Source organism: Pleurodeles waltl, chromosome 1_1 (genome assembly GCF_031143425.1).
Source record: "Pleurodeles waltl isolate 20211129_DDA chromosome 1_1, aPleWal1.hap1.20221129, whole genome shotgun sequence".
In the NCBI taxonomy this organism is placed as follows: domain Eukaryota; kingdom Metazoa; phylum Chordata; class Amphibia; order Caudata; family Salamandridae; genus Pleurodeles; species Pleurodeles waltl.
Window position 1 is genome coordinate 515,253,422 of NC_090436.1, and position 19,141 is coordinate 515,272,562.

Consider the following 19,141-nt stretch of genomic DNA (forward strand, 5'->3'; position numbering starts at 1 on the left):
CCAACTTCTGATGCTTCACAGGTGGGGGACTGTCTGTGCTGTGGCTCTGTGCCACACTGGCTGCCCTGGTGGCCGGTGCACTCCAGATTCCGGGGACTACAGGCATCACTGGTCCGGAGATGTTGTGGCTGAGGTGCTAGTTCAGGACCTAGGAGACGGACGTGGTGGGGGAGGTGTGGGAAAGAGGTCAAGGGTGGACAGGAAAAGTTTTTTGGACACACTGGGATGGGTAGCTGGAGGTGGTTTGGGAGTGGAGGAAGAGGTGGTGGTTGTAGGAGGTGTATGTTTCGTGACTTTGGGTGAAGGTGCATGCGCTGGAGGCTGTCGTGAGGTGGATGGCTGTTGGGTGGGTATGTCCCTGCGTTTGTGTATCTTGGGAAGGGGCATCACAGACACACTGGGAGAGGACACAGGGGACGTGTGAATGGTAGTGGGGTGGTGACTGCACGTGAGCGGGGTGTGGTGTTGGGTGTGCTGGAGAGGGACTTAGTGGCTGTACAGGTAGTGCATGCTAGTGTGAGTGTAGACAAGACTGGGAGGGAGGAGGGAGATAAGAAAGAGGGGGACACAGTGGAGGCAGTAGATGTTGATGTGTCTGCATGTGTGTGATGCTTACGTAAGCGCCTCTGGGATGTGTGGTGCTTATGTTTGCCAGAGCTTCCCTTGTGTGTGGACGTGTGTGCATGCTGGTCTGTAGGTGTGCTTGGGATAGGCTGAGGTACAGGGGATTGGGTCTGGGTGGAGAAAGTTGGAGGGGGGAGGCTAGAGACGGGGACAATGGCTGCCATCTGTGCTGAGGCCAGAGTCTGAAAAGCTCGCTGAAGGGCTGCATGACCAGAATGAATGCCCTCCAGGAATGCATTTGTTTGTTGCAACTGCCTCTCTACACCCTGGATGGCATTCAAAATGGTAGACTGCCCAACAGTGAGGGACCTGAGGAGGCCAATGGCCTCCTCACTGAGGGCAGCAGGGGTGACTGGGGCAGGGCCTGAGGTGCCTGGGGCAAAGGCGATGCTCACCCTCCTGGGTGAGTGGGCATGGGGCAAAGGCTGAGGGGCTGCTGGGAGGGCGGTGTTGGTAGGGGAGGTGGCAGCTGTACCTGTAGATGGGGGGGCACAGATGTTGCCACCACCACAAGGGAGCTCCCATCAGAGGACGAGTCTGTGTCACTGGTGTCAGCTCCTGAGCCCCCCTCGCCCTCCGTCCCACTGGTGGGTCTGTAGTCTCGCCCTCCAGGGCCATGTGGGATGCAGCTCCCTCATTCTCCGGTGCCACTGCTCCTCCGCCTGATGATGCTAATGCACACAAGAACAGGGAGACCACAAAAAGGGGGGGGTAACGACCAAAGAAAGACATGTTGAGTGCATGCATTACAGCTACCGTTAGCGGACACGACAGACACAGAAGCCCCCTGCACTACGCCGAGCTCTTGGTGTCCACTGCTCAATTCCTGGGAAAGGGCCTACAAAGCTATGGATGACATCTGCACACATAGATGACACAGGGGCATGACTAGGTGTACTTGGCACTCTACAGAGGTGGGGTGGGGTGCCACATGGCCTGCATTATGGAGGTACTTGCCTACGGAACTCGCCCTGGCCTAGGGAAACCCACAGCCACCTCCCCCACCCAGACACCTCCACTGCATGCAAAGTCAGCAGAATGAGAGTGTACTCACCCCCTTGTGGCTGCTGTGATGCCCTCAAGCGCCCATCCTACTCCGGGTAGGCCACCGCCAAGATCCTGAACATCAGGGAGGGTCATGGTGTGACGGGCTCCCCTCCCACGTTGGGAGGCCATCCCCAGCTGAGCCTCCGCCGTCTTCTTGCTCCAGCGGGGAATGTCCTCCCATCTTTTCCGGCAGTGGGTGCTCCGTCTGTGGTAGACCCCCAGGGTCCGGACGTCCTTGGCGATGGCACGCCAAATCTCTTTTTTCTGGTGGGTGCTGACCTACATGAAATGTACAGGGGAAAAAGAGAAATTATTACCAACTGCACTTTCAAAGTGATTGGCCGCCATCCCTACCCTTGCCATGTGGCACATGCATTCACCGTCTTTCATGCACGCAGCCCTCTCCCCCCTTCCTTCTTACACCCAGCCCTCTCCACACAGGCATAGCCCATACAACATGCTCCCTGTGTACTTACCTGTTTGTCTGGAGGACCGTAGAGTAGTGTGTACTGGGGGAGGACCCCATCCACGAGCTTCTCCAACTCCTCTGATGTGAAGGCAGGGGCCCTTTCCCCAGACACTAGAGCCATTGTCTCTTCCACACTGAGGTCACAGCAGCACTTGCAGTGTAGGTCCTCTCCTGTCGAAGATCAGGTATCGAGTGATTGAACAGATACAAAATGGTGGTCACGTCCGCGGCGGTGCATACCGTCACCGCTGGCATACATCGTCATTGGCTCCTGGGACCCATAGGGTCCAATGTTAACCAAAGCAGCATTGCGCCGCGGTCTTCGACCACCTACCGGAACGGTGTACAACAGCAGCGCAGTTACCTCACATCCCATTGTCCCACTTTACAGGTCAGACAGCCGCCATTTCAGGGGCCCACATGGCTTCATTTTCAACTGCGTCACACATACCTAGGCCTAGACTCTACACACATACCAGGCCATCTTTTGTGTATGAATGGTGTTCTGTGTAAACTGTGGGTACGTACCTCTGAGTTGTTTGACTCTGTGCTCGCTGTTGTCCTTCATATGCACCGTCTGCTGGGACATGTGAGGAGATGGCGGCATCCTCTGGTGTACCGACCGTTGGTGGACCTGTCGACAATGGAGGAGCGACATGTGATTATCACATACAGGCTTGACCGTGCCACAATCCAGGAACTGTGTACCCAGTTGAAGCCAGACCTGATGTCAGCAATCCGCCATCCCACAGGAATCCTCCCTCAAGTGCAGGTGCTGTCAGTGCTACATTTCCTTGCAAGTGGGTCTTTTCTAACAACAGTGGCCATAGCACCAGGGATGTCCCAGCCTATGTTTTCCAACGTATTGTCCAGAGTTTTGTCTGCCCTTCTGAAACACATGCGGAGCTACATCGTTTTTCCTCATGTGGAGGATTTGCCTACAGTGAAAGGTGATTTCTATGCCCTGGGACACATCCCCAACATCATAGGTGCCATTGATGGGACCCATGTGGCTTTGGTCCCCCCCCACAGGAGTGAACAGGTGTACAGAAACCGGAAGAGTTATCATTCGATGAATGTACAGATGGTATGTTTGACAGATCAGTACATCTCCAATGTGAATGCCATGTTCCCTGGGTCAGTGCATGACGCCTGCATCCTGTGGAATAACAGCATCCCTTATGTGATGGGTCAACTCCAGAGGCACCGTGTGTGGCTATTAGGTGAGCACCTGGAAGCAAGTCAGTGGGAATGGTTGTCTGGGGATATCCCTCCAGGTTAGTGCGTGTCTAACAGTTGTCCCTCACCAAGTGCAGGTGACTCTGGTTACCCCAACCTGTCATGGCTACTGACCCCAGTGAGGAATCCCAGGACAAGGACAGAGGAACACTACATGAGGCCCATGGGCGAACTAGGAGGGTGATCGAGCGGACCTCCGGCCTCCTGAAGGCCAGGTTCAGGTGCCTCCATATGACAGGTGGATCCCTATTCTACTCACCAAATAAGGTGTGTTAGATCATCGTGGCCTGCTGTATGCTTCACAACTTGGCTTTGCGACAACAGGTGCCTTTTCTGCAGGAGGATGGTCCAGATGGTGGTGTTGTGGCAGCTGTGGCAGCTGTGGAGCCTGTGGACAGTCAAGACGAGGAAGCAGAGGAAGAAGACATGAACAACAGGGACTCAGTGATCCAGTACAGACCTGCCTACTACATGTACTTTAACACTACTACCTCTCTACTGTCTGTCGTTTTCACCCAGTGTATGGTCACTGAGTTGTCACTTTCCCTTACGATTTCACAGATGTGGGTCCCACTGTGCGACATCTGCTTAGATTCCTCATGGACTAGAGCTGTGTGACATAGGTATGTTGACATTACAATTGAAAGAGCATTTTGTCACTGTAATTGCTAATACACTATTCCGAAATCACAGACAGACTCCAGATTGTTTTGTGCTTTAAGAGTGTTTATTTAAGTGCTCAATATTGGAGGGGGTAGTGAAATGGTGAGGGGTGAAGGCGGAGGAATGTCCATGGCCGAGTCCGGTCTATTAGTCTCACAGGTGCATTGCCCATATGGGCATAGGAAGTGGAGCTGGGGCAGTTTAAGTATGGACAGGGTGACAAAGTGGGACAGTAGGAAGACAATCAGGGTGGTCTCATTTCTTGGTGGAGGTCTTGGCATCGTGCTCTGTCTTTGTCCTGGATCTCAGGGACCGTTTGCGGGGTGGTTCTCCATCTGCAGGGGGTGGGGTGCTGGTGTGGTGGTCCTGTGGCGGGGTGTCCTGTCCACTAGCACCGGCGGAGGTGGTGGGCAGTTCATCGTCCATGCTAGTGTCAGGGGCCCCTTGTAGTGCCACAGTGTCCCTCCTGGTGTTGAGTAGTTCCTTCAGCACCCCTACGATGGTGCCCAGGGTGGAGCTGATGGTTCTGAGTTCCTCCCTGAAGCCAATATACTGTTTCTCCTGCAGGCGCTGGGTCTCCTGAAACTTGGCAAGTACCGTTGCCATTGTCTCCTGGGAGTGGTGGTAGGCTCCCACGATGGAGGAGAGGGCCTTGTGGAGAGTGGGTTCCCTTGGCCTGTCTGCCCCCTGTTGCACAGCAGCCCTCCGAGTTCCCCTGTGTTCCTCGGCCTCTGTCCCCTGGACCGTGTGCCCACTGCCACTGCCCCCAGGTCCCTGTTGTTGTTGGGGTGGTGGGTGATCCTGGGTTCCCTGTAGTGGTAGACACACAGCTGATTGACGTGTCCTGGGGACGGAGGTATGGGCCCGCTGGGTGGGTGCTGTGCTGGTGTTTCCAGAGGGGGGAAGGTCTGTGGTGGCCTGTGACTGGGTGAGGGGAACCGACTGTCCCGAGGTCCCCGATGGACCGGGCTGGTCATCTAGATCCAGTTGGACAGAGCTGCCATCACTGTGGGCCTCTTCTGTTGGTGGTGTGGACATGTGTGGACCCTCCTGTCCGGGGTCCTGCAGGGGTATAAAAGGATGGTTATTACATCTGTGTGTGTCATGGTGTGCAATGGGTGGGTGACCGTGTACCCCAGAGCTTGCATTCCTGTGTGGGACCTTGTGTGATGATGGTTTAGGGGGTTGTATGGGTATGTGCAGTGGGCATGCTTTAGTGATGGGTGTCCATGCTTTGTTGTTGCATGCAGGGCTTGGTGTTGGGATGGGTGCGTGAGGAGTTGGGGTGCTGGGGGTGAGGATGAGGTGGGGGGTATGTGCTGGCATGCCGGTAGGGTGGGGGATGTAATAATTAAGCGTTGTCTTACCAGAGTCCATTCCTCCACCTACTCCTGTGAGGCCCTCAGGATGCAGAATCGCCAAGACCTGCTCCTCCCATGTTGTTAGTTGTGGGGGAGGAGGTGGGGGTCCGCCGCCAGTCCGCTGAACTGCCTGGTGGTGTCTTGAGACCACGGAACGCACCTTCCCCCGTAGGTCCTTCCACCTCTTCCTGATGTGCTCCCGATTTCTTGGGTGCTGTCCCACTGCGTTGACCCTGTCCACTATTCTTCGCCATAGCTCCATCTTCCTTACTATTGAGGTGTGCTGCACCTGTGATCCGAATAGCTGTGGCTCTCCCCGGCCGATTTCCTCCACCATGACCCTGAGCTCCTCCTCCGAGAACCTGGGCTGTCTTTGCCGTGCCATGTGGTGGTGTAGGGGATGTTTGGGGTGGAGTGTGTGGTGATAAGTGTGCTGATATGTAGTGGTGTGTTGTGTGAGGTGCGTGGAAGTTCTGTGGGTGATCATGTTGTGTGCCTGTGGATGCTATTGTTCTTGCTGGTGCTGTCTCTCTCTGGCCTTCTTTCTGAATTTTTTGTCGTAGGGGTTTGTGGGTGATGTGGGTGTGTGTTTTATATTGTAATGGGTGTGTGGGAGTGGTGTGTGTATGTGTATCAGGTGTGTGTATTTCTAACTGTCCAATGTGTCTGAGTTTTGTAAGAGTGTGTGTATTTTGAGCACGGTGGTGTGTACCGCCAATGGAATACCGCGGTTGAAAGACCGCCGCGTGGATTTGTGTCGTGATAGTGTGGGGGGTTTTCTGTTGGCATGACGGTGGAGGTTTTGTTTTCGCCAGTTTATCACTGACCTTTGGTGTGGCAGACTTGTGTGGGTGTCTGAATTTTGGCGGTTTCTGAAATGTGGGTCATAATAGCTGTGGCGGAATTCTACCTTCTGGGCTTTCAGGTCCAGGTCCTTCATGCTCAGCTCATGGGCCAAAATAATTTTTCTTTCTTCAATGACCAGTCTCTTTTCCTCCATAGCTTTTATCTAGTCATTTTCCATTTTGAGTTCTGCCAGCTCCAACTTGAGCCTCCTGGCTTCCCGTCAGTCCTCTAGCTCCTCTGGGGACAGACTTCTGAAGGAAACACTGCTGCATGTTTTAGAGGGGTCTTTATCCATTAAGGCCAGCACCAAAGGCAGTTCTGGACTGTCAAACAACTTCAAGGTCCTCCTTCTTGCTATTCACAACTCTGCCCTCCTGTGATTGAGCAGCTGCTTCCCTGGCTGCCTGCCAGCCCTCAGTGCCTTTCGCAGGTCCTCTTTTTAGTAAGGCCCTTAAAAGACCACTTGAATTCTCTGCAGAAACCTTTGAGATGGGACACTGTGTATGTTTCCCATTTCTCCTGCTCGAACTCAAACCCTGCAGTTGCAGCAGTTGGGTCTCCTGATTGAGACAAGATTGTTTCAAAAACTTGGAAACAAGTTGCCAAAGAGAAAAATAATGTATATTGGTATGTAATGGTCTGAGATATGGAAGTAGTGTACACCAATCACTGAATGCAATGCACAAATGCAAGTCCTATCCTCACTGCTGATCACCAGTGTTAGAAATTGGGTCTCTATTTGGCAGAGGATTTCACTCTACCCAAGTAGGTCAACAATCCTAGTCAGGGTACGTAAGATACACACTAAAAGTTTACCTGTGCTCACCCTGTGGTAGCTTGGCACAGAGTAGTCAGGCTAAACTAAAGAGGCAATGTGTAATGTAATTGTGCACACGCACAGTAACACAGTGAAAACACTACAAAAGGACTCCATACCAGTTTAGAAAAATAGTCTAAATTTATCTGAGTCAAACAAGTTAAAAACGACAAAAATCCAACATACACAAGTCAAGTTATGAATTTTTAAAGGTTAGATCAAAATGCAGTACTTAGATGACAATAGCTCCAACCGGAACTATCTGGTCAAACTGTACCGGGGCAAATCCAAAAGTGCAATCTGACCACAATGGAGCACGGGTCAGGTTCAGGAGTCACGTAGACCAGCTGACAGTACCTTTGCTGCGTTCTTGATTGGGCAACATCATTGATGCGTCCAGAAGCAATGAGTACTGATTCTGATGCATCAGTCAATCAATAATTCAGTTTTTGTAAAGAGCGGCTACTCACCTGTGAGGGTCTCAAGGCATTGGGGGGAGGGGCCTCATCCAAAGAGCTACATCTTGAGGTTCTTCCTGAATATGGTGAGCGACGGGCTTTGTCTGAGGTGCAGGGGGAGGTTGTTCCAGCTCTTTGCTGCAATGTAGGCAAAGGTTCATCCTCCAGCGGTGGTTTTGCGGATACGAGGGTTGGAGGCCAGGGCCATCTGGGCAGAGCGGAGGGATCTGACGGGGTTGTGGAAGAAGACACATTGGTTCAGGTAGGCTGGTCCTGCATTGTGTATGGCCTTGTAGGTGTGGGGGAGTAGCATGAAGGTGATTTGCTTCTCTACCCGTAGCCAATGGAGGGGCCTCAGGTGTTGGAAGATGTGTTCTCGGCATGGGAGATCCAGAATGAGTCTGGCGGTGGCATTCTGGATGAGTTGTCTTTTTTTAATGTTTCTAGTTCAAGTGCCGGTGTAGAGGGTGTTGCCGTAGTCGAGCTTGCATATGACTAAGGTGTGGGTGACTGTCCTGAGACAGTCTGCTGGGATCCATCTGAAGATCTTCTGAAGTTTGCAGAGTGTGTGCCAACAGGAAAAGGTGTCTGAGTTTACCTGGCGGGTTACGGATAGGGAGGAGTCGAGGATGATGCCTAGGTTGTGGGCATGCTTAGTCGGTGCAGGGGGGGTCGCTGAGGGATGTGGGCCACCAGGATTCGTCCCAAGCTGAGGAGGCATTTCCGTAGATGATGAGCTTAGTCTTGTCGGAGTTGAGCTTGAGGCATCTTTCTCTCATCCAGGTGGTGACGGTTTCCTGAGTGGAAGTTCCTTTTGCCAGTGTCCGGGTCTTCGGTGAGGGAAATTATGAGTTGTGTGGCATCGGCATATGACAAGATGTTCATACTGTGGCTTCTGACGATGGCTGCGAGAGGGGACATGTATACATTGAACAGTGTGAGGCTCAATGAGGATCCTTGGGGGACACCACAATTGACTCCTTTAGGTCTGGATGTGTAGAATGGGAGTCTGACCCTCTGCGTCCTCCTTGAGAGGAAGGAGTGGATCCATTCCAGGGCTCTTCTGCTGATTCCTATGTCATGAAGTCTGGTGTGAAGGGTACTGTGGGAGACCGTGTTGAAATCTGCATGCATCGGTAGTGCATTGGCCAAGCCAGGGCTGCATTGTAAGTTTTGGGATTGTTGTGTGGCGCAGTGACCGAGTGGTGTCTGTGGCTTTAGTGCAGGCAGCAGCAAAAGTGTTGTTTCTGCAGCAGGATGCGTTGGTTCCAAGTGATGCACTGGTGTCATTGTGTCAGTTCTTGTGTTGCAGCACCACACTCACCTCCAAGGGCCACCACTTGGCAGAGCAGGACTCACAGCAGAGGAGCCCAGGTGCTGGCAGCAAGATGCAGGTTAAGTCTTTGATATCACTGAAACTTCTGAAACAGGAGGCAAGCTCAGCCAGGACCTTGTAGAAACTTTATTTTGCAGGATGTAGAGAGTTAGATCCAGTCCTCTCACTCCCACGCAAGAAGTAGCAGGCAGCAGGACAACAAAGTAGAGCAAACAGCAAAGTGGCAGTCCATCCTGACAACACTGTGATCCTTGATCCTGGGAGAATGTCCTAAGTCCAGAAGTGTTCAGAGTATTTGGTGGTAGAGGCCCAATACTTATACCCAAATATGCCTTTGAAGTGGGGGAGACTTCAACGAGTGGCTTTGAAGTGCCTCAGTTTCCTTTTAAGTCTCTGGAGGGTTATCAGTCCTTTTGTGTGGGGTCAAGTCACTACCCCTTGAAGTGTGAGTCAGAGCCCCGCCACACTTCCTGCTTAGGAAGACCCACTGGTATGCAGATGGGATGCAAGGGCAGTAGAGTGTTCTGTGTTTTATTGCTGTCTGGTTGGAATGCACAGATGGAGCTGTCACCTAAGCCCATGCAGACCAGATGTGGATTGGAGGCAGGATAAGGTACAGAATGGTTAAAGTAAGAAAATACCAACTTTCTAAAAGTGGTATTTTCAGACCTGGAAGTTAAAAGCCCCTTTACCAAAAGATGTGTTTTTAAATTGTGAGTCCAGAGTCAGCAAGCCCAATTTTTCTATCTTCTCCCAATCGGCAATGACACTTAAAAGATGTTTTAAGGCAATCTCCAACTTAGGCTATGGAAGAGATAGTGCATGCAATAGTGAAAAACTAATTTGAGAGTTTTTCACTACCTGGACATGTTAAACTTAAAAGTACAGCTTTTTAAATACATTTCACCATGCCCTGGGGGCTAACCAGGGCCTACCTTAGGGGTGGCTTACATATAATTAAAAGGGAACTTTGGGCCTGGAAATTGGATACGCTTGCCAGATCGAAGTGGCCGTTTAAACTGCACAAGCAGGCTCTGTAAAGACAGGCCTGAGATGTTTGAAAGGCTACCGCAGTGGGTGGCACAACCAGTGCTGCAGGCCCACTAGTACCATTTGACTTACAGGCCCTGGGCACACATAGTGCACTTTACTAGGGACTTAATAGTAATCCAAATATGCCAATCATGATGAAGCCAATGTCATCATCCTTTAGACACAGAGAACATGCACGTTAGCACTGGATAGCAGTGGAAAAGTACTAAAGCCAGAAAAAATTAAGTTCAACACACAGTCAAAACAGGGGGTCAGAAAGCAAAAAGTCAGGGCAAAACCACTACAAAAGATGCCAGGTCTAACATAAGGTGAAGCTGATACCTAAGTCACTGAAAAGGCACATGGAAGTCTTTGATATTGGCTCTTTGCTATCATTATTGGAAGTGCTATTAAATCTAGAAAAGGACCTGCTAAATGTGACATTGTACAGGCCATCTCGCTGCTCTGTGGAGTTAATAAGATCCTTGCAAAAGGGCTCAGGTATAGACTATTATGTCTGAGTTGGGCATTTGTGCATGCAGAAGATCAAAATGAGTTTATTGCTGAACAATATAACCATTCAAATCTCACTGCTTCTTCTGCATGATTTATTTAGCACCGAGGACTGGCCCTCAGCGTTTGGTGGCCTCATCTGACATTGAAAAGGTATGTGTTGTGGCCATATTTATTTGAGGTTCTTCCAGGAATGGGTCCACACAAAGGAAACTTTCGTTAATGCAGGTTTATCAAGGTCACATAGTTCTGGACTGTGCCCAATCAATAGAGGCATTAGGCAGGGATCTCCCCTCTCACCAGCGTTACTTTCAATGACAACTTAGCTTTTAGCAGTCTTTCTATGGACCAGAACCTGAGACTGGGGTATACCAGTGAGGCATGGAAGTATGCCAGATGTGTAAACTGGGCAGGGTACTGCTCTTCAATGGGAACCTGCATTTTTTGAGTCCTTATGGGATTGTATATTTCGAGATAATGAATGGCTATTCTCGAGGAATCTGGGCAGGGGCTTATCAAAGGTAAGGAAACCCATGAAATTCTAGACAGGGCTGCTGCTTTTCCTGATGGGCTGGATTGCGATAGATAAAATATTGGTGCCACCTTAGTTGCTATATTACATTTCAGCCCTTTACTGGAAGATTCCAGCTGAGCTTTTTTAGAGGACTGTGCTCACATCTTAGCATGCTAATTTGAGGCCAAGATAGGCATAATTTGGCACTAGATAAGGCTGTTCACCCATTGATTGCATAGGTGCACATAATTATGAAGCTTCTCACCTTTTGGCACAGCTGCAAATGCCCATGCACTGGATAAGCGAGACGGTGGATATAGGGGCCATTGAAATGAGGCATTACCTCCAGGGGCAGACAGTGGTGGAGCTGTTAATGAGTCAGAAGGAACTGACTTCAAAGCATCCTCTTGTGTTACACTTTGTCAAATAGTGCTGGAAAAAATATTTGCTGTGTATGGGCCTGCAGACAACATAATTCCCTGGTCTGTCCTTGCAGATTCTTCTGAGCCTGACAGGTGAAGCCTTCCACTTTAGTGTTTCTTGATGCTTGGATAGAGGCTGTAGATGAGTTGTATAGAGATAGGGTGCTTTCTCTTTTGAGAAACGGCTGGAGGGGTTTGGTATGGATTTTGGTCGGTTATTTGCTTTTGGGGCTCTCAAGATCACTGTGAAAGCAATCTGGGGCATAGGAGACATTGAACCAATGAAGAAAGCTGTCCTGATGTTGCTGTTGACCCACAGGGCAGATAGGAGAGCCCTGCTGGCATTGTATTCTGTGCTAACAGCTGTCAATTATTCAAATATTATAAAGATTAAGAGGAAATATGAGGCCAATCAAAGGATACATAGACAGCTAACAGGAGTTCAGGGACTCAAATACACGCAGGTTAATTACTTGCATCAAATCTATTGGCTCCAGTCATAATTGCTAGGATATACCCAGGGGCTGCTGACTTATGTACGAGCTGTACTTCTTTTCAAGCTGAATTTTATCATATATTTTGGGACTGTGAGATAATATTACAGTTTTGGGCACAGGTCTTTCATTAATTAATGGCCTTCTGGGTGTGGATCTGCCAGTGACTCCCGAGATCTGCTTACTGGGCAAATTACCTAGAACAAGTAAGAATAAACAGACATGCAAATTGATCAATCAAGCACTAAACTAAAGCACTCAAAGTAGTGATGGGAAGGAAGGTGGGGCATGGCCAAATTTCAGAAGCATGAATTGAGGATGTTCGAACTTTGGACTACAGCTAAGATTTCAGTAATGGTGTCCGAACAGGAGATGTTGGGTCACCCTATATTGCAAGGGGACTGGGACATAATAATTTTTAAACTAGATACTAAGGGGTATATTTAAGAGCCCCTAGAGGCACCGGAGTGGCACTTTTTGTGATGCTTCGGTGGCGCAATACCCTGCGCTGTATTTACGAGGTGACATTAAGCCACATTTTGTGGCTTAATGCCACCTTCTAAATATGGCCCCATCACATGCAACACTTTGCGTGGAAGGGGTATGCAATGGGTGTTGCTGTGGGCATGCCATAGCAACACCCATTGCATTTTGATGCTGCCTCAGATTTATGAGTTTTCATAACCCTTTGGCAGTGCCAAAATCTAACACCACCCCAGGGGTGGCGTTAGAGTGGCACAAGGGTGGCACAACAAGGCAAAATGCTTTCATTTTTCATCCTTCTTTGCTCTTTCCATGTGTGGTGCATTTTGCAGCACACATAGAAAGGGCAAATTGCCATTTAAGATGCTCCTTCCTGCACAAAAACAATCTCCCCCTCAACACAGCCATCCTTGCACTGTAGTGCAAGGGTGGCTCTGTTGGCACACAGCAGCAAGTTTAGTGCCGGCACAGGGAAAACACAGGGAAATACGGCACATCCCTCCATTGTGAAAATGATGGTGCATGACGCTCTCAAAGTTGGTGCAGTCCCATGCACCATCATTTTCCATTAAATCTGGCCCTAAATTTGATGAGCTACTCTCATGAAGGAGATCGTTCTTATTGATATTAAGATCTATATAAATCCTTTTGAAAATGGCTAGTACAGCACAGACTGTTTTGCGGTGTAGGTGCATGATCTACTTGCATTGAACTAAGATGTCCTCTGCAGACGTGTCTGAATTCCCTATATCACACATATGTTGCCCTGCTGTCAGAAACCAATTGCTTCCTCCAAATCTAAATCTAGCAATGAAACTGCAAGTTTGGTGGGGTGGAAGCACTGATAGTTTGTGTCAGTGCTTCTCCTCTGGCAAACTCTAAGTGACCCCCTAAATCTTAGACCAGCGGTTACTAAGCTTTTGACTTCTGTGGACCCCCACTTTATCATTACTGGAACCCAGGGACACCCACTGAATCATTATTGGGATTGGGGGACCCCACACTGTGCCATTACTAAAAGCTGGGAACCTAATCTACTAATATTATGTAATTTTGTAAGCAGTCGGAGACCCCCAGGGATCCCCAGACCACAGGTTGGGAAACACTGTCAGACCATGTCCAGTGCAGAAAAAAGCCTTACAAACACTTTCAAATGACCAATAACATTTTGTTTGTGGGAGTTTACCAACCTTTCAAGTCATGCCTTTCTAGAACGACCACACATAATTTTATTCTATTATATTTTTACCCCTTAATTAACAGCTTTATGAGTGTAAATTCACATTCTGTGTATAACCAATGTGAATCTACACTAATAAAAACAAGTTCAACTCTGATACGTAAATGGCTTTGCACTTGGCACAAAATGCAGTGACAAAAGTGCTCTGTAGCACCAATGTATATAAACAGGAATGATATGAAACATATGGCAGGCGAGTCCTTGTACTAAATACCAGTACTTCACCTGTTCATGTGCCCTTTACAACACCATTACATATTAGGAGAATAACGTGAACAGACTCTTCACAAACATAATGCACTTCTACAGTGTTAATAGAACCACCTGCTCTGCGAGGCACTCAATGCATTCACCTATACCTTTTCTGCTACCAAGCTCTGGCTCAAGGCTTCAGTGCCTACACTACAGTTTTGATCCCAAACATTTGCAAATATAGTCCAAATGACGCAGAAATGTATGTTAAAAGTTTATTTTTATTTTGGAATCATAGAGCAACGAATGGATACTGCTACGCTACATGCTTTACCCACCACTTGGCTTTTTAAAGGATTGACCTACAGATGGGCATATATAAAGCACGAGATCAAACAAGCATTATAGTTTAAAACCTTAATTAGTTAATGGAATACATTTTAGACAACATATCTGCAAGTTATCTGCCTATGTGAACAGGATACATTGCCTGACCCTCATGAGTCATTGCTTTTCTTTCACCTGGAGCCTTTACTGACCAACACAGGACATTAAAAGGGAAACCCAAGGAGGAGAAATAAAGATATTTCTCCTTGTTGCGCCTGCCCTCCAGAGGTGTACAGTTTTGCTGCATTTCCAGGTTTGCAGATTCTTGTTAACCTGGGAATTGGTCAAAACCCATAGGTGTTGCGTGGGAACACCCACCACAATGCCCATGGTACGCCTCCCTGACGAAGTGTAAGGCAACGAAACGACTTGCGTTGCGTTGCCTTATGCCATATTTACAAGGCCAAGAAAAGCCATGCGAAGTGGCTTTGCATGGCCTTATAGAATTGGGTCTACACTATGTGGCGCCCGTGCATCACAAACAATGATGCACCAGCGGCGTACGGGGCTTGTAAATATGCCCCCAAGTGTGTAAAATACACTAATGAATACTGGACAAATCCACAATAGCCCTCATCTGTTAATATGATAAAATAAATCTCTATTTTAAACTACAAATAAGAATGGAAGACAGATGATCGTATGGAAAGAAGACTAAAACCTGTACAATATATGTTTATAAACATGCTAAGAACATTTGACACTTCGACAGGATTGCTATATTAAATTCTTGTTTCATACAGTACTCAATTTGGAAAACCATGTATAACCTTTCTCTGTGTTCGAGCATTATTTCACTGCATTCAGATGGATAATCCATTATGACAGTTGCTGCTCGAGTTGTTTCTTATAGTTGCTCCAGACCCCAAACCTGGTGGTTTTTCTGTACGTATTCCAAATATTCCAAGTTGATTGGCGTCACATTAATTGATTAAGCAATGCTTTCGTTTCTGAACAGTGTAGCATGTTCAGTTATTTGTTTTAAATCAAATTGCACTATTCTATTATAGATCTCACTCTCCTGTAATGCTAAGAGTGGTCTCAAATTGAATTTAGTCCATTTGTGAAATCTAAGAGAATAGAGTATTTACTGTGTTACATTTGATATTGAATGCATGGATGACGCCCAACCAAGTGGATACTGGTCTTTCAGTTCATTAACCGAGACAACTATGGTTTGAGAGAATTAATTTATTGGGTCTCCACCAATTTGCTAAATATTTCTGCATTTGCAAGTACATTTTGAAAGGCGGAATGATAAGTAATCACGGTCTCTTTTCAGATCATTGCCATGAAAAAGTCCTATGTGAAGGACGAAACGCTTGTTGGCCATTTTTTCTGTATTAGAATGTTTTCAAGTTAAATATTCAAGAATATTTCTTCAAGAAAAAGCGGAGAAACAGATTTAGAATATCACTCAATGCCACACTTGATGTAATTGTGAATGATATTGGTCTTTATGGGGTATATGAACCTGAGATGCGCTGCCAACCTCCACATAAATCTTTTTTGCTATTCAAAGGTCCCAGGTGCCAGGAACTTTTGAATAGCATATCTGAGTATGTAAAGTAGTACTACTAGAGTATTCCTTCCTGTGCTCAAAAATGCCTTTGTGAACAGGATACATTGCCCCACCCTAATGAGTCATTGCTTTTCTTTCACCTGGAGCCTTTACTGACCAACACAGGACTTGCATGTCAGTGTGTGAGTCAGGCATGAGATGACCCTGGTGGAAGAAGAGCCCAGGTCACCTCTATCAGCCCCTGTACCTCAATCTATCTCCAGATACAAGACAAAGGCTAGAGGGCTGTGCCATACCTCCCAGAAAGTAATCCGGGAAGAGGGCCGCTCCTACTGAATCAGGTATTGTCATCAGGTGGGCAGCAAATTCAGTTCACAGGCACCAGAAAACATACTAAGCACAAGGAGGGGGTCCACTCTTCACTCTTCTGCTGCTCTGCTGGAGCCATCCAAGGTGCAAACAGATGGTAGTAGTTGATGGTAATGGCAGCGTATTGTCCAATAGGAAATTCCATAAGGGAGTTCCTGCCTCACCTCCAGTTACTTCCAATATTGTTTGGATTCCAGCATGTGATGGAATGTGGACTATCAAGGCTGAATATTGAGTGTGGGAATTACAGAGGATAGCAGTTGGGGGTGATGTACTAGTGGTCGCTGCATGATGGCAAGACTGGAAATAAATACTAACATAAGTGGTATTCCTTCTTTTCAAATATATCTTAAAAACTCTTTGTTTTTAATCATATTACATTTTAGCTATAACACAGACACTTCTTTTACCACTATATCCTAGGTTTTCCTGTATCTGTTGACTGCATCAGATAGGTGAAAACATATCTCACATACAATGACACACATCTAAATATGTTTGTTTTCAATATTTTCATTTATATTTTGCTGAGGCCCACTTTTATTAATCGTGCCTTCTATCATTTTGTATTATCTCTCACTTAAAAGGTATAATTGACTTTGCAGTTGTTGTGCTCCTTTATCATGATATGTCCTTCTTGCTCATTGATTACTGGTCAATCGTGTTTTACTGCAGAAAGTTATATGTTTTTAATTTCATACTTTCTTTCAGTTACAAGGGTTTATGCTCTTCTCTTATATATTTGACTGGTACTGCTTCTGTTTCTAGTGCCTTTCATCATGTTTTCATCTGCACATCTATGAATTTCCCCATCTAAATGTTCTTGTTATACCATCAACTTCATGATTTTCTTGTGTTAAGATCTCACGTCTCTTTTCCTTTAGCCTTCTCCAGGCATCCCTTACACAGTATTATATTTCCATAGTCTACATACCATCTCACATACTAATTAGATTTCTGATTTTCTCTATTAATCCATTCTCCCATGTTGAGCTCATGATAATGAAGGGGGGTCCAGTTTATATAAACAGTTTAAATGTGTAGGTAGTATACTTTGCTCTTCTAGCTATGACGTTTTTTTACTTTATCCCATACTACAGAAAAATACCAACAGTATAAGGAAATCAGAGATGTGTATCTAAATGCTGCAGTGCATGTAGCACATACATGTCCTCAGGATTCCATGACATTCTCTTTGTTGCTTCTCCTCTCAAGCTCAGTTAACGTGTCACTAATCATGTTTGAAAGATATCTTCAAGATAGGAAAAAAATCAAAATGTCATTAAGTTCCCATGTCCCAGATAATAAACATCTTAAATTCAGTACTCATGGATTTGTTTTATGTCCATGCAAACCCACAAACAAGGACTATTTACAGCCGTTGATCATAATTATATGTCTTTCATCTAGGTTGTTAAAGATTTCCTCATATTGCTTGTTGGACATTACCCTCTGTGTAGGGTCTTTCCCAAACATTTTGCCTTCACCCCTCATCTTTTCTGAGTTTCATTTTCATTGGCATTAGGACTCTGTGCAGTTTGCCACTGCTAACTAGTGCTAAAGTGCTTGTGATCTCCCCTTAAATCATGGTAAAATTGGCCAACAACTGGTTGGCAAATTGCATTCACTTATAGCTCCCTAGCAAAGTGGTATTGCATGTACCTAAGGCCTGTAAATTATATGCTACCAGTGGGCCTGCTACACTCATTGTGCCACCTACTAAAGTAGAACTTTAAAACCTGTCTCAGGCCTGCCTTACAGACTACAGTGCAGTTTTAAGCTGTCAATTCTACCTTGCAAAATAAACCTTTTGCCTGGCCCAAACATTCCTTTCTTAATACATATGTCACCCCAAAGGTAGGCCCTAAATGTCTCAAAGGGCATCTGGGATTGTATTTAAAAAGCAGGACATTGGTTTTGAAGTGTTACATGTCCTGGTATTAAAAAACTCCTTCATTCATTCTTCACTACTGTAGGGGCTACCTCCCCCATATGATACCATTGAGTTGCCTTAATATGTTTAATAAGTGCTAACTTGTGTTTGGGAGAAGTTAGAAATGTCATGTTCAGATTTAAATGAATTGCAGTTTAAACTCCTTTTTAATGCTAAAGTCAGATTTTAAGTCACAAATCTGAAAATGACACAATTAGAAACTTGGCATTTTCCTGCCTGAAACATTTTTATGCTTCTGCTAGTGTTCTGGGTCACATGAGTATGAATGGCTTAGATGTTGGGCTTTGTTCATTCCTCCCCAACAGTGAGACAAAGAGTAATAGCTTTTGGTAGGACAGGCCGTGCTACTTGGGTTGCTGGGGGCAGAGCTTTTGCCTGTCTCACTTACATTTCAAAGGGCTGCCTGTAGCACACACACAAAGGGACCTAACACTAGCCTTTTGTCACCCCACACTTCTTGTAGCATTAGGAGGGGATAGGAATAGCTTTTTAGAAGCAGATCCAGGGCTAGCCTAGAAGATTCTCCCATTTCACAGGCTTGTGCCAAGTGTAGATATCAGATCTCCAGGACACTTCTTCAGTACACTCATGGACCCTTGGAAGATTTCCAAAGGACTTCTTGGATCCCCAGATGACTGCTCTGCTGCCAGAGGACTGCCCTGCTGCCTGAACCGTGGACTTCCAGGTGCTCGTTAGCTGGCCTCCCGTAGCTACATATTCATGCAAAATACTACATTGATGTAGGAAACAAACTTCACACTTAAGTGCACAGCATGCTGCTTCAGATTAGGTATCCTCATATTTGTAACAGTGACTTGTAAACAAGTACCAATACCTGGTAGAAAAAGTGGCAATGCTTGGGGTATATTTAATATATGTTCAAAGTAGATGGACCACATTATAGGTCATGTGATTAATAGGTTTATCACACCAATCCAATGTTCAGGGTGAGACTCGACAAGAATGTTCCATAAAAAAGAGCCCAATCTACAACTGCCAAAAAATCTGTGAAAGGAGATTTATTTTACACTTTTCTTGGATTTCAGACTTTCATGGTATTCACTCAAATCATTTTCCAGGCACAGGTTCAGGGAATAATTGGTAGGTGTAGATTTCAATGAGTATGCTCGGAAGCCCTAATCGTGTGGCAGACATATTT